Below are 15703 nucleotides of genomic sequence, written 5' to 3' on the forward strand. Positions count from 1 at the left end.
AAAGATACAGATGTACGAGGCACCTGGACTGATTCTAGTTTTTTCCATTAAGCACCATATTCACTTCCCGGCAGTGAAGATAACACATGATGACTTTGGTGTTTATAGCTCTTACTGTTCAGTAAAAGGAAGTTTATAAATTTGACTGAAGAGTCACTTTTTCCGCTTGACACTGAATTTTAGGAAGACTTTATTGAATGGGTCCTTTCATCAGAGCCATTGAGAAACAGAATAGTCAATGCCTGGCTTTTGTTGCTCAAAAGGGAGAGAAACCCTCTTTAAGTGGACACTTATGATATCATTTCTCTGTGAAAACTGAGAGATGAATACTAATACTAACTTTTCACTCGTTTACATGGGGAACTAAGATGTGATGTGAGTATGTTGCCCTCTGAAGATCTAACCGCATCTGCTTCAGGGAGCCCACAGCAATGATTTTCCAACTCTGGCTGCCCATTAGAATCACGGGGGTGGTGACACCTCTTAAAAACCCCAATTCCTAGGCTACTCCTCAGACCAATTGAATAAAACCTTTAGGGGTGGGACCCAGCCATCAGTATTTTTCAAAGTTCCCCATGTGATTCCATTGTGTAATCAGCATGGAGAACCATGGCTTTAGAGCTGGGCTTGGCAAACTTTTCCTGAAAATGACCACATAATAAATATTTCCAGTTTTTGGGACCATACTGTTTCTGTTGGAACTATTCAACTTTGCCTTTGTAGCAGGAAAGCAGCCACAGCACTATGTAACGAATGGGTGTAGATGTGTTCCAATAAAACTTTATTTACAAAAAAATATATAGTGGCTGGATTTGGCCCACGGGCCCTAGTTTGCAACTTCTGATTTAGAGGATTGGTTAGTTTATAGTTCTCTTCAGTAGCACCATCCTCCTACGTGGTGCCCTAGGTGTGCAGATGTGAAAGAAGGGAATACATTTGTGACTATTGTGGTTGACACAGAGGCAATGTAAATGGTAGTTTGAGTTATTCTTTAGTATCTCTTCTTGAAAAGGAAAGTGATTAATTCACAAGCTTATGTATTTGTTACCTAGACACCCCCACCTTCCAGCTCTCCTCCCATGCAAATCTTCTGTCCTTAGGACACAGCTCTTTAGAGATGGGAGGGACCTTAGTGATCATTCCCTTCCCTTCTCTCCAGAAGGGCTGAGAGTGCCGGGCTGGGACTGGGAACCACAACTCCCGCCCTGCCATCTGGTCTACAGGCTCATCTCACTAGGCCCCACGGCCCCCCCCATTCACACTGACTTCCACTTTCCAACTTCCTTGAGCACTAATGTGCCCGCTGAGCTCCTGCCCCTCTACCTCTTTAGCACACTTACTGCCATGAATTCTGAACCTCAGCATGGCTTTATTTCCTAATCACTATAAATTATTGAGACCAGGGTAACACATAGTTCTGCATTTTTCACCCCTGCCTTCCAGTAACTGTGTCATCTCCCACTTCTCACTGTCAGTAACACTCCCTTCACACCCAAGTCCAAAAGCTTCCTCTTCCTCCTTAAGCCCCATAACTTCTCTGCTTGTTAAGGGAGGCCAGCTGTCCCTGCCCCCAACCTTATTTCAAACCCCTTTCACTGGGGCTCAGAGACCCTGTCCTCTCCTGGACCTGTTTGAACGCCTCTCTCTGGTCTTGTAGCATCTTTTAAAAGACAGTCCACACTGTGTTATTGTCAGTGCCAGTTTAATCCTGGGCTGGTTTCCATCTGTGTAATCTTTTGCGTAATCTCATTTGCTCTCACAATTTTGAATTCTAAAAATACTCACACGGCTCCCTTATCTCTACCTTGTATGATTGCAGTTGCCCACTAGCTAAATAGTGAATTTAAAATTCTTGTCATATGTCAAAGAACTTAGCAAAGAGTGACTTGTTCACATTTTGACTGCATTTACTAAATAACTATAAGCTGGATTTATCAGCCCTCTTTGCCCATATAACTTTTTCTTTTTAATTATTTCATATGGATAAATTTCTGGTTGTATGAGATATAAGAATTGTTAAATGGAATGGTATGCAAATTTGGGGAATCTTGATTTCTTTGGGTCTTAATTACTGTATTCAGTGTCTAGATAATTTGATTCTACTATGATTCTTATGAGTTAAATACTGTATACATTCCTATATAAAAAAAGGCTAATTAAAAGCAATCAAATATCATTTCTCACCTATTAAACTAGACAATTATTAAAATACTTATTATCTGTCTTGGTAGGACTTTGTCAAAACTGGTAGCAGTGTAAATTGAAATACCTCTTTCAGAAAGCAATTTGGCAACATCGAACATACAATAAAAATGCAAGGTGTATCATACTATGTTTGAATGTACTTAAAGTGTTCAGAAAAAGAAAAGAAAGCTGTTTGGATGTAAGGATAAGGGAGGTGGGGTGTGGGATGCTGTAGCACTGGGCTACTTCAAAGATAATATTTAGATTTCCTACGTGCTTGCAGATGGGGCTTCATGGAATCTGGGAGTAGGGTCAAGGCATTTTAATTTAACTCTGAAGTTTTTTATTAGAAAACATGTTTTTGATTAGATTGATGGCTCTCTTTACCAGTGTTCCAATTATTACATCTCCCACCAGAACTTTCCAGTGAAAGATAATGAGAAGGAAAGGGCGAAACAATGTGACTGGCAGGGGTGGGGGCTCTTCTGCTCTCTCTGGGCTTGGGGCAGCTCATCACTGGTCTAGCTAGTAAAGTTTTCCTCTGAGAGAAGCAGGAAACCAAAAGGCAGACCATGGTGGAAACATGGGTGGCCTGGTGAGTCAGCTCAAGGCCTGCCTGCTGCCCAGCTCTACTAAGGGTTTTAGGCTTTTTCATAGAACCACCTGAATGAAGACAAAAGTATACTTGAATCTTATCACATTTTTTCCAGATTTGATCCTTCCCAAGCCAAAACCAGGCTGGAGATTCCAGTGTCCCAGCAATTAGCTGCCTGTATTTCATATGGAAACAAACAAGGAGTCACAGGTTGGCTCAGCCAGCCATCCTGTGAATTGATTGTACTGAGTTGATGGAGTTTTGTGAGTTGACTGAATTTTGCACACCTTAGAAGAAGCAGGTATAATTCTGCTCACCTTGTGGCAGAGTTGGGAAAACAGAAAGCTGGTCTATTTCCATATGGTTCCCTGAGTTCTCCAGTAACATTACTCTAACTTCCTCAGCCAAGCTAAGGAGATCAGTTGGAGGGGGAAGTAAGTAACCTGGTTGCAATCGAAATCCTTTCTGGTTAGGACAGAAAAAGATAGTGATGGGCCACTGAACAGTGTGGGAGCAGAATCATGCTTCTGGTTTTTTTGTCCCCGAAAGAGAAGAAAAAGTCCCTAGGAAATGAGACTGAAGTGAGGATTTCTCCGAATTGCCACTAAAGCTCTGTTTCTGTTATCTGTTGCTGTGAAACACAAAATTCCAAAACATAATGATTTGAAATAATAGTGTATGATTTCTCACATTCTGTGGGACAGGGTGTGGCTAGGCGGTTCTTCTGCTCTGTGTGATGTTGACTGCATCAGTTGTGCAGCTGCGTTCAGGTGGGATCCTGGCTGGGGCTGAACATCCAAGATGGCCTCTCATTGTGCAGGACTTTTCTCATATGGCCTGTAACATTTCAGTGGCCTACTCTGGACTTCCTTATGGCATCAAAGCCGGCTCTAAGAGTATAAAAGCAGAAGCTGCAAGGTCTGTTTAAACCTGGGGTCAGAACTGGCACAGCACTGGCTCTCATTCTATTGGTCAAAACAGGTCACAAGACCAACCCAGATTCAAGGGGAGGCAATGTAGCCTCCACCCCTTTGATGGGTAGAGAGGCAACTTATCTCTTGGAGAATCCCAAGCATTGATAGGATTGTAATTTTTTTCAAAGAACCCAACTTAAATTTATTATGCAAATTTTATTAATCACTAAATAATAAATAAGATATATAAATATTTATGTTGTTATTTGAAGCAATGAAATGATGGATGTAAAAGAATTTTATGAATGGCAAAATACTATAAGAAATCAAGTTCCAGCTCGATGGTGCAAGCATAATTGGACAGGCTTCTAGAAAACGTAAAGTGTTGGGTTTATTTAACATATAAGGAAAGCAAGCCTCCTATAAACGCTTGTTTAAGTTTATTGTTTTTTAAATTTTAAGTCATTAGGTCTTTGTTTACCGCCTTGACAGAGCAATGACTAGAAATATCTCCTAACTCCCCATTTGGTGCTTATCCTTTCTTTCCACCTCCTGATCAAATGGATAAATGGATAAACTGAGACTCAGCAGTTATGCCTGAAGAAAATCTAACCAGTTGGTTTTCTTCGTCATAATCCAAAGTTTTTTTTGCCTTTGGCAGTATTGGCATTTTTGTGCTAAATAATTTTTGTCCTAGGGGCTGTTCTGTGCATTGTAGGATGTTGAGCAGCTTCCTGGCCTCTACTCAGTGGATGCCAGTAACACCCTCAATTCCCAGCCAGTTGTGACAACCGAAAATATCTCCAGACATGGCCAAATGTTCCAACTGAGACTCAATGCCATAATCCAAGGTACTGACATTTACTAGGTTGAAACTTCTTGAACTGTCTACATAATGCTTAAGAATGAACTATTTTCCAAACCAAAAACTAGGGCATCTGTCTGATAAAGGACTTCCCACCCCTATGATTGGTACATTCATATATGTATATTTTTTTGAGGAAGATTAGCCCTGAGCTAACGTCTACAGCCAATCCTCTTCTTTTTGCTGAGGAAGACTGGCCCTGAGCTAACACCCATGCCCATCTTCCTCTACTTTATATGTGGGATGCCTACCACAGCATGGCTTGCCAAACGGTGCCATGTCTGCACCCGGGATCTGAACTGGTGAACCCAGGGCAGCTGAAGTGGAAAGTGCGAACTTAACTTCTATGCCACTGGGCCAGCCCTGGTACATTCATATTTTACAATATGTTTTAAGTTATAAATTAAATGTATAAAATTAAGATCGCATTTGGCTACACACATTATAGAGCTCAGCTTTAACAAAAACAGTCATTTAAAATCCAGTTGTTTTGGAAAATCTAAGATATATAATTTATGGGATTTTTCTTGCAAACCTCAACTCATAAACTCAAATGTCCATTGTTATCTTTTTGCCTTACTTCACCCTGGATGGACCCGGCTGGGGAGGTGATGTTGAATAACAGCATGTTCGTAAAACCCAACGTGAGCAGAGATTTGGCAAAGTGGCTAGTTGATTTGAAACAAGTAGACCAGAAAACATTCAGTTTAAAAACACTTCCTGATTCAAGTATTACTCAGACTTGACTTTCTACACTAATCAGATTGTTGAGAGTATTCATTTCACTTGTTCCTGCGTCAAAACAGGCGACTGTCTGATAAATTATTCTTTTCTAGCTGTTTATGACTCTCAGCGTATGTATTACAAAACTGAATTTGATCTGACAGTTTCCATCTCTCTTTCCCACGTGAATGATAATGTTGATGGAACTATAGAAGCAACACCAACAATGAAATTAAATAAATTCAAGCTTTCTTGCTCAGGAAATCTAAAGCTTTACCAGAACGTGCCTGGGGAGGCAAAACAGAGTGCACTCAAATGCTTTGTACAAACCTTGATTGTTCAATAGTGGTTAAAAGTGAGTCAAATTACATTTATTTCTCTTATTTCTTCTCAAAAATGGACCTGCAAAAAATCTGCAAATAAATCTACATATAACTTCCCCATATATAAAGGAGTGCTTAAATTTGTCCCTTCATTTGAATTTTTAAGCTTTCCCACGTGTACAAACACCTAAATATCCTAAAATGCTGTCTGCTCCTTGGGAAAAGCTGCCTGACAGTTGCCCCTCTGGCAGTTTGAATAACTACTAGCTGAAGATACTAAATAACTCTCAAGTCTGTGCAAGTTAATATTTCTGCCCAGTTCCTAATAAAATACAGCTGAAATGTCAACGAGGCAGTGTTACTGTCGGCTGACATGCACTTGACTGTGATAATGAAATGCTGCCTGCTTCATCCCTAAATGTTGAAGTTGAGACCCATGGGGAATAATTTTGGCAGTCTGGTTTCCCCCAACTTTTTTATTGCACAGGAATTAAAAATGGTTTTGCCCAATGATGTGAAACAGACTTGATATGGTTAAGGTGAATTTGGTGACATAACACGCTTATAGATTTTTCACCTTCATAGCTGGCCTTCTCTGTGGTTTCCTCCTCTCCCCTTCCAACCCACCCTGCCCCTACCATGAGGTCTGATGCTGAGAGTGTGTGCTAATCTTCCTGTCTGCCTCACAGCTGGATTTGAATTACCTTGAATTATATCCTTAAGGAGCTCAATTTTCTCCACAGAAGAATTCTTCCACAGAGTTCCAAAGTTACGTAAGAATCTGGCTCATTTGTTTCTCTCTTGATTTTAATTTCCTCTGAGTATCAGCTCTTTGGCAAAAGTATGAAACTCCACTGAGAGACTAAGACAGAAAGACAAAAGAAACAACATTTCAGATCAGAAATAATTTATATAAGGAGACAAATCATTGTAAACAGTAAGGATGTTTGGTCCTCTCAGCCAAAATGTTATTAGCCCAGCTACACAAAATATTATGTGCCCAGGCTCCAAAAGAAATTTAATAAGATATGCTGCACCTTTTGATTAATTTCCTGTTACGCTTTTCTGGAATGAAGATGAGTTGGTATAGGGACTCACTACTTTGTCTTCCTAAGGACTTTCTTTTTTTTAATTTACTTTTTTAAAGATTGGCACCTGAGCTAACATCTGTTGCCAATCTTCCTTTTTTTTTTCTTCTCCCCAAAGCCCTCCAGTGCATATGGTTGTGTATTCTAGTTGTACGTCCTTCTGGCTCTGCTATGTGGGATACCGCCTCAGCATGGCCTGTCGAGCAGTGGTAGGTCCGCGCTCAGGATCCAAACTGGAGAAACCCTGGGCTGCCTAAGTGGAGCACATGAACTTAATCACTCGGCCACGGGGCCAGCCCTGCGGGATCCGTTTTGAATGGCTGCATATAAAGATGGAAAGGGTTTCCTTTGTGAAGACCATAGAGGTCGCTCCCCACCTCCAACTTAAAGCTAGTAGAACTTCCTGACATTTTAGCTCCAAATGGCCAATGAAAACCTGGCATTAAGATCAGCACATCCAGGTGAATGTCTTATCCCACTGCATTGCACAGAATAAGTGTAAAATAAATATCAAATAGTCAGTCTCACATTTTAGACTTAAATTGTCTTTTGAAGGTTCTTGGTGTGTGCTGACTTTACTGCCATTTAGTCTTCCCCTAGTTTGATTTAAGATTAGGGAGGATCGAAGGCAGAGTCGCACAAGACATGTGCATCCTAGGGTCCCTGGCCCCTTCAGGGCCATTACTAGTTTCACATGCTCAAGGGTGTATTAAGGCATCCGGACGCTGGGTAGCGTGGGCCTGGGGAAAGGGAGTGGGAGCATCCTGTGGGATATTAGTCAATCCGTTAAAGGATTCTCCTGCTCTTCTAGAGCATGCGTTTTCACCAGAGATGATATTGTCCTGAGAGGGGAAAATGGGTTCTCGGGGGATAAAAAATCTTAAGTATTACAATAGTTTGTGGCCCTCCAAAGCTCAGTCCAAACTGAGAAAATCATAACCCTTAGTACTTCATTTCTCTCATTAGGGAGAAATTTAATTTAATTTAAAATTAAAATTTATTAATTAATTTAAATTAATTTTAAATTAAATTTCTTTTTTCTCCTTAGGGGGACAATAATGGAAAAAAAAAAAAAGCTGAGAAACACTGCTGTAGTGCCTACATCTTCTCTGTGGCTTTGGAAACTGCCCATGATAAGCAGATGTGTATCTTTTTGTTATGTCCCTCAGATGAAACCAACACCTTAAAAATATTTCCCATTATGGCTCTTCTTAAGATGAATTCGTGGGAAAAGAATTGGAAAAGGACCTTCTACAGATTCTGGGGACGGACAGCTGAATGCTTCGCCAGCCCTGCGCCTCCACATACCCCCTTGCCCTAAATCCCCGCCTCCTTTCCCCCAATACTCCGTCTATCCCGTGTGGCGGCTTTCCTCAAATGGCCAGTAAGGACCAGGCCTTGTAAAACTTCAAAAGTCCTAATTTGGGCCAACTGTAAATTTTTTATGTTTTTTTCTCCCTTGGAAATATTCATATGGTTACTTCCAGTCAAGACACAGTTTCTGGAGGCAGCTTGCATGGCTGACAGGGAGTTACCTGCCCTTGACATTGGAAAAAATGTGCCGATACCTCCAGTAACCCCTGGGGGCCCATCATGACCTCTATTCATGTACTTATTCGCTACTGGGGTACCCGCACCCAAGGATATCTAAGTCTAGACTCACCTGGACAATCTCATTTGAGTCCCTTATCAAGAAAGCGAGGCTACTGGTATCATCTCCTCTTATTTATAAACAACAAAAAAGTTGGCTAAGATAGATCTAGTGACTGAACTGAGATTACACAGCTAATAAGTAGTAAGGTCAGGACAGCCCCCTCCCCAACCACACACTCTGGAATGTTAGTTCTTTGAGGGCAGGAACTGTGCTTGTTGCTCACCACCATGTCTTCAGCGTGACCACGAGGCCTGGCACATAGCAGGAGTTCAGTCAGCATTCGTTACATGAATACATTTCTCTGAGCCTGGGGCTTTTAGATCATCAGTGCAGTGTAGGAAAGTCTTCTAATGTTTGGTTTTACACTGTGATAGCTCTCTCTCCCATTTTAAGAAGTCTAACACAACAGTTGTGGTGACTTCTTGAAGCATAAAGCTTTCTCGAACTTCTGAGGTTTGCCATTGAATTCAAGGTGAGCTTATTGTCTTCTATGTAATACCGCATTTCAAATTCATTCAGTGAAGTTCGTGTTAACAGGCAAGATTTTCTTGTTATTCAAGTCTCTTGTATTAGGAGACCCAAATTGTCTACAGAAGTGAAGATACTCTCACTTCAGTTTTCAATAAAGTTTGCACACAATGCAAATGCACTAAATAATAATATGTTTGTATCCTGAAAGATAGAAAATGCCCCCCAAAATTAAGTGTATTTCTCTTGAAATTGATTATTTATTATGAGAGAGAAGGAAGATACAATGAATCGTCACAGATTTGGTACACAAATATAAGCCAACTTTTTTCTACATTAGCTTCTGATAGGGAAACTTGTGTTCTGGTTAGCTCAGTAGATGTGGGGTAAAGACATTTCCAACTGAAGAAAATCAGGCATTCATTCAGTCAGTTACGGGCCAACAGCCTTTATTATGTTCTAGGGCTGTGTTAGGCAATGGGAAAGATAAAGATTGATTGGAAAAAAAAATCATGTAATTGAGAAGATGACACTAGATTAGGGTTGGTAAAACAGCAATAAGCATATTGCAAGGCAGGAAGTGAGAATTATGTAAGGCTGTTAGTTGTTTAGAGGAGGGAAGGATGATTTCCCACTAGGCGGGGTAAGGATAACGTTGGGCAGGATCATAGAAAACTGTGTGGAGACAATATGTAGGTTGAGTTTTAAATTAAGAAGTAATCTGGATTACAGATATTAAAGACAGGAAGGAAAGAGCAATCCAGGCAGAGAACATAACATACATTACGGATGCAGAAAAGCGGAGGCATGTGCAAGGGCATAAGCATAGTTCAGTGTGATTGGAGCAGGTGGTACACGATTCTCTAGAACTACAGTTAGACAGGCCCCGGAAGCTGGAGGAGTCAGTCGAACTCTTCTCATTCTGGAGTCTTTTGTTGAGGTTGTTTTCGCCCATTCCCTTGAAATTAGGCATGGCTGGGAATCTTTTTTCCTTCGAGCGTTATTGACATATAATTGACATATACCATTGTGTAAGTTAATGGAGTACAATGTAATATATTCTGTAATATAATCTGATACATGCATATATTGTCAAATGCTTACCACGATAAGGTTAGTTAACACGTCTGTCACCTCACATAATTACCATTTTGCTATTGTTTTACTATGGTGAGAACATTAAAGCTCTCCTCTCATACCAACTTTCAAGTACACAATACAATATTTCTGCTGTACCTCAGAGTCCTGGAACTTATTCACCTTACAAATGCAAGTTTGTACGCTTTGCCCAACATCTCCCCATTTCCCCCATGCCACAAGCCCTTGGTGACCACCAGTCTGTTCTCTATTTCTATGAGGTTGGCTTTTTTTTAGATTCCACGTCTAAGTGAGATCATACCGTATTTGTCTTTCTCTGTCTGATTAATTTCACTTAGCATAAAGCCCTCAAGGTCAATCCATGTTGTTGCAAATGGCAGAATTTCCTTCTTTTTTATGGCTGAATAATATTCCATTGTGTGTGTGTGTGTGTATATATTTTTTCTTTATCCATTCATCCCTCGATGGACACTTAGGTTATTTCCATATCTTGGCTGTTGTAAATAACGATGGCACTGAACATGGGAGTGCAGATATCTCTTTGAGACAGTGATTTTACTTTTTTGGATATATACTCAGAAGTGGGATTGCTGGATCATATGGTAGTTCTATTTTTAATTTTTTGAGGAACCTCCATACCGTTTTCCGTAGTGGCTGTACCAATTTACATTGCCACTAACAGTGTGCAAGGGTTCCCTTTTCTCCACATCCTCACCAGCATTTGTTATCTCTCGTCTGTTTGATAATAGCCATCCTAACAGGTGTGAGGTGATATCTCATGGTGGTTTTGATTTGCATTTCTCTGATGATTGATGATGTTAAGCACCTTTTCATGTCCTTGTTGGCCATTTGGAAAAATGTCTGCTCAAGCCCTCTGCCCATTTTTCAATTGGATTGTTTGTTTTTCTTCCTATTGAGTTGTAGGAGTTCCTTATATATTTTGGATATTGACCTTTCACGAGATATATGACTTGCAAATATTTTCTCTTGTTCTGTAGGTTGCTTTTTCCTTTCGTTGATTGTTTCTTTGGCTGTGCAGAAGCTTTTTAGCTTGATGTAGTCCCACTTGTTGATTTTTGCTTTTGTTGCTGTGCTTTTGGTGTCATATCTGAAAAATGATTGCCAAGATTGATGTTAAAGAGAATTTTCCCTATGTTTTCTTCTGGGATTTTTATAGTTTTAGGTCTTACACTTAAGTCTTTAATCCATTTTGAGTTAATTTTTGTGAGTGATGTAAGATAGGGGTCCAATTTCATTCTTCTGTATATGGATAGCCAGTTTTCCCAATTCCATTTTTTGAAGAGACTATCCTTATCTCATTGATTATTCTTGGCCTCCTTGTCAAATATTAGTTGATCATATATGTGTGGGTTTGTTTCTGGGTTCTCTATTCTGTTCCATTGGTCTATGTGTCAGTTTTTATACCAGTACCATACTGTTTTGATTACTATAGCTTTGTAATATAGCTTGAAATTGGGAAGTGTAATGACTCTCACTTTGTTCTTTCTCAAGATTGCTTTGAGTATTTGGGGTCTTTTGTATTTCCATACAAATTTTAAGATTTTTTTTTAAGTTTCTGTGAAAAATGTGGCCATGTATCTTAATTTGAGTTCCTGTTAAAGTGGACCCTGAGACAAAGGCTTGGGTGCAGTGTAGAATATTTGGGAAGTGATTTGGGGAAATAAAAATGAGGAAGTGGAAGTGAGACAGGAATGGGGGAAAAACTATGGGCAACTAGTACTCAATCCTGTTGCGAACCCCCAGAGATATCATGTGTATTGTGCTATCAAAGGAAAGGGGTTCTGGGGCATTTGTCACCAACTCCCATCCTCCAGTTGTTGAAGGTTGCCCCAGTGGCATTAACATCCTTGTATTTCTGGGCTGTGCTCACTTGTGGAAAAAGTTCTGGTGTTGGTGAAAGCCCTTGGGAATAGAAAGCGAGAGAAACAGGCATTTCAGGTAGGAGGCTGTCAGCTTGCTGGGAACTGCTCTGTAGCTCCAGGTGAACTTTGATGACTGAGGAGACATGGGGCAGGGCCTCAGTAGTATCTGCTATAGCACATACCTTACTTCGGTCAATAGAATGTGAGCAAAAGTGATGGATGTCACTTCTGGGTGGAAACTTTAAGAGACAGTTCATGATTTTCATATTCCTTCCTCTACCAGGTAACGATGGTTTGAATGATGGGGGGCTCCCTCAGCTGGTGCCCTGGAGTGAGAAGATGTGGGGCAGAACTGGGAGTTCACTCACAGTGGACAGACATATAGCATGAGTGAGAAATAAACCTATTTCTTATAAGCACCTAAGATTTTAAGGTTATTATTAGAGCAGCATAACCTAGTCTAAACTTACTGATATGTAACTATTCCTAAACTGATTTGTTATGCGGTGGTTAATTATGGCACATGATAATTACACAATGCCACAAAAATCCAGTGGCACAAATAAGATAGAGGTGTATTTCCTTCCAATGTCCAGTTGAAGATGAGCCATTCTGGATGGCTAGAGCTCTACTCCACTAGCTCATCTAGGGATCCAGGTTCATTTTATCTTGTGGCTCTGCCACCCAGAACAGGGGTCAGCAAATTTGTTTTGTAAATGGCCAGGTAATACATATTTTAGTTTTGCCAGCCCTATGGTCACTTTCTCACAACAACTCAACTCTGCCTTAGAGTGAAAGCAGCCATATGAATGGCTAAATGAATGGGCATGGCTAGGTTTCCATAAAACTGTATTTATGAACACAGGCAATGAACTGAATTTGGCCCATTTGCCAAAGGGTTCATTGGCCCTTGCTTTAGATTTTAAATATAATGCATGTGCTCACTTTGGTAGCACAAATTCTAAAACTGAAATAATTCAGAGAAGATTATTATGGTCTGTATGCAAGGATGATACAAAGAATTCATGAGGTGCATTGGTCTTTGAAGCAATCATGCATTGTGCTATATAAAGCACCTGGAGAAGACGGTGATTTTTAGGCAAGTCCAAAAAGGGAGCCAAGCTTGGGTGTCATCATTGTGTTCAAGGCACTGAGCTGGTTTCTTAGGCTCTGAAATTTGACTCTATACAGAAGTGAAGCAGTCAGCTCCTAGGAACTGATCTTTGCTAGACAGACAAACAAGAGTGTTGTGTAAACTAGAATGCCAACTCACTCTTTTGTAACACAGACAGACTGGATATTTGTGTTCTTTAGTCAGTGTATTCTCTCCCTGTAGGCAAGCAACATACGAAGACAACTCACAATTAGAAGTGAACATGGAGAACTTGGAAGCAGAACTGGACAGAAAGTTGGATGTTCTAGTGGCTGGTGATAGCCAGATGTGTCTATTTCTACCAAAAGGATGTACCTGCCACAAAGATCTGATTGCGATATCTCTCCTTGGACTGAATCTCTTTGGTATTCCCTTTTCTAGCTTCCACCATTGTTCTCATATGTTAAATGAAGCTTCAGCTTGGTAGCCAATTTTGCTAAGGTAATAATGCATATGTGTGTTCTCATCCATTATATGATCTCATTTTAAGTGTTTGGGGAGTTCCTCATTGTTTTTTCTATGTGCTGGCAATAAATTATTTCATATTTCTTATTGAAAAGTTAAATGTAAAAAGCCAAACCATAAAAATAAGAAGATATGGGTGAATGTGTGGTATTTAGGTAGGAAAGGGCTTTTAAAGTTTAAAAGTAACAGAAAAATTTAAAAAGGAAAATAATAGACTTGATTATTAGTCCAATCTAATCAATGGAAAATAGATTATTATCTAATAATAAAAATTTCTCCATACCAGCAAAATGCACAACATGAAAATGCATACCAAACACAGAAAAAAAAATTTGGAACAGGTAATTTCATGCTTTTCATATTCCTTCCTCTGCCAAGTAACAATGATGGTTTGACTGATGGGGGGGCTCCCTCAGCTGATGCCCTGGAGTAAGAAGATGTGGAATCATTAAGAAATTCTAAAATAGCCTTAATATATAAATATCTCTAATGAGCAAATAAGAAAACAGTAAGAATTCTTATTGATAATTGGGGAAAGGACATACCTAAGCAATTCATGAAAATGTGTTACTAATAGCTATTAAATATATGAAGATATTTAACTTCCAGAGAAATGATAGAAAGGCAAATTGTGGCCATTGTGACAGAGACAGACAGTACTCACCAAATGTTTTGTGTCTTCCTTGACATTTTCGAGCGTTTTTTGCAGTGACTGGATCATATGACTAGTTTTGGTCAATAGACTATGAGCAGAAGTGACGTATGGAGCTTCTGAGCCAAAGTAATTAAGAACCAGTGTGCCTCCTCCAGCCCTCTCTCCCCCACTTGCAGAAATCTTGGAGACCATGTGTTCCAGATGCTGCGGCTGCAAGATGGAGGATTTATGTGAATATGAGATAAGCTTTTATGGTGTCAGGCCATTGAAATTTTGGTAATAGGTTTGGTGTGTTCTAGAAACACAGAGAAGGCCAATAGAGTTGGGCTAAGATAGACTAGGGAGAAAGCGACAGGAAAGTGTATTGGAGAGGGAGGCAGAAGCCAGGTCAGGGAGGACTGTGTAGACAATGGTGAAGGCTTTGAATGTTATTTTGAGTGCAGTGGGAAGCCGTGTATCAAGAATATGCCCTCAAGAGCCTCGAAATTGTCCCTACTTTCTGATCCAGAAATATGCAGAATCTATTCTAAAGACTGTAAGAAAAAATCTGAAATGTAGTCAAAGTTTTATATATAATAGTATTTTTCCTAAATGATAGTATTAAAAAAAAGCTCAAATGTCTAAAAATACAAGAATGATTAAAGCATAATATTGTTATTACCAAATATATCTTTTCCTAAATGATTTTAAAGACAGAAATTCTTATGTTGCATTTACAGTAGCAGCGAAACTTAGAAATAAATTAAAGAGAATGTAGAAGATCTTTAATGAAGACTGGAAAGAATGGCCTGAAACAATGGAGGGAAATACCGAGTTCCTGAGTCAAGGGTTGAGTGTAAAATTATCATTTCTTTTCCTATTCAACTATCAATCAATAAAACTCCAATTAAAATCCCTAGAAAATTTTAATTAAATCTTACAAACTTGAGTCTAAAGTTCATCTAAAGGAAAAAAAGTGTGAAAAAAACTAAGAATGGTTTAAAAAAAAGAACAGTGTGGGTTCCCACACAGCTGTGGACATTGGCTCAATAGAAAGAGTAGGAATCCAAAAAGGGACCCACATTTGTATGAAAATTTAGTTTATGATAAGGCTAGAGTTTCAAAGCAGTAGAGCAGGGGAAGCAAACTATGCAATAAATGGGTCTGGAACAATTGAATATCCATTCATTTAAAACTGTAGTCAGCTCTGTCCCACACATAATACTCAGAGAAATAGTCTATGTGGGTTGAAGCATTTCACCTTTTAAAACAACTCTCTATAAAAGCAATAGAAGAATATGTAGGTATGAAAAGCAACCAGGAGTTCCTCAAAAAGTTAAAAATAGAATTACCATATGATCCAGACATTTCACTCCTAGGAACATACCCCCAAAATTGAAAACAGGATGCAAAGAAATACTTACACATCAGTGTTCATAGCATTATTCACAATAATCAAAAGGTGGGAACAACCCAATGTCCATTGACAGATGACTGGATAAACAAAACGTAGTATATACATACAACACAATATCATTCAGCCCTAAAAACAAAGGAAATTCTGACACACGCCACAACACAGATGAACCTTGAAGGCATTACGCTAAGTGAAATAAGCCAGTCACAAAAGGACAAATATTTCTACGATTTCACTTA

General features: G+C 39.5%; 1 non-coding gene across 1 annotated transcript; it reads left to right on the plus strand.

The window, feature by feature from the left end:
- Positions 1-12732: 12732 nt before the first annotated feature.
- LOC139084972 (U6 spliceosomal RNA) lies at positions 12733-12840 on the plus strand. Its single transcript, XR_011542910.1, has one exon. It is a non-coding gene; the product is annotated as a U6 spliceosomal RNA (small nuclear RNA).
- Positions 12841-15703: the final 2863 nt, after the last annotated feature.

The sequence above is a fragment of the Equus przewalskii genome, chromosome 7, assembly GCF_037783145.1.
Source record: "Equus przewalskii isolate Varuska chromosome 7, EquPr2, whole genome shotgun sequence".
Lineage (NCBI taxonomy): Eukaryota > Metazoa > Chordata > Mammalia > Perissodactyla > Equidae > Equus > Equus przewalskii.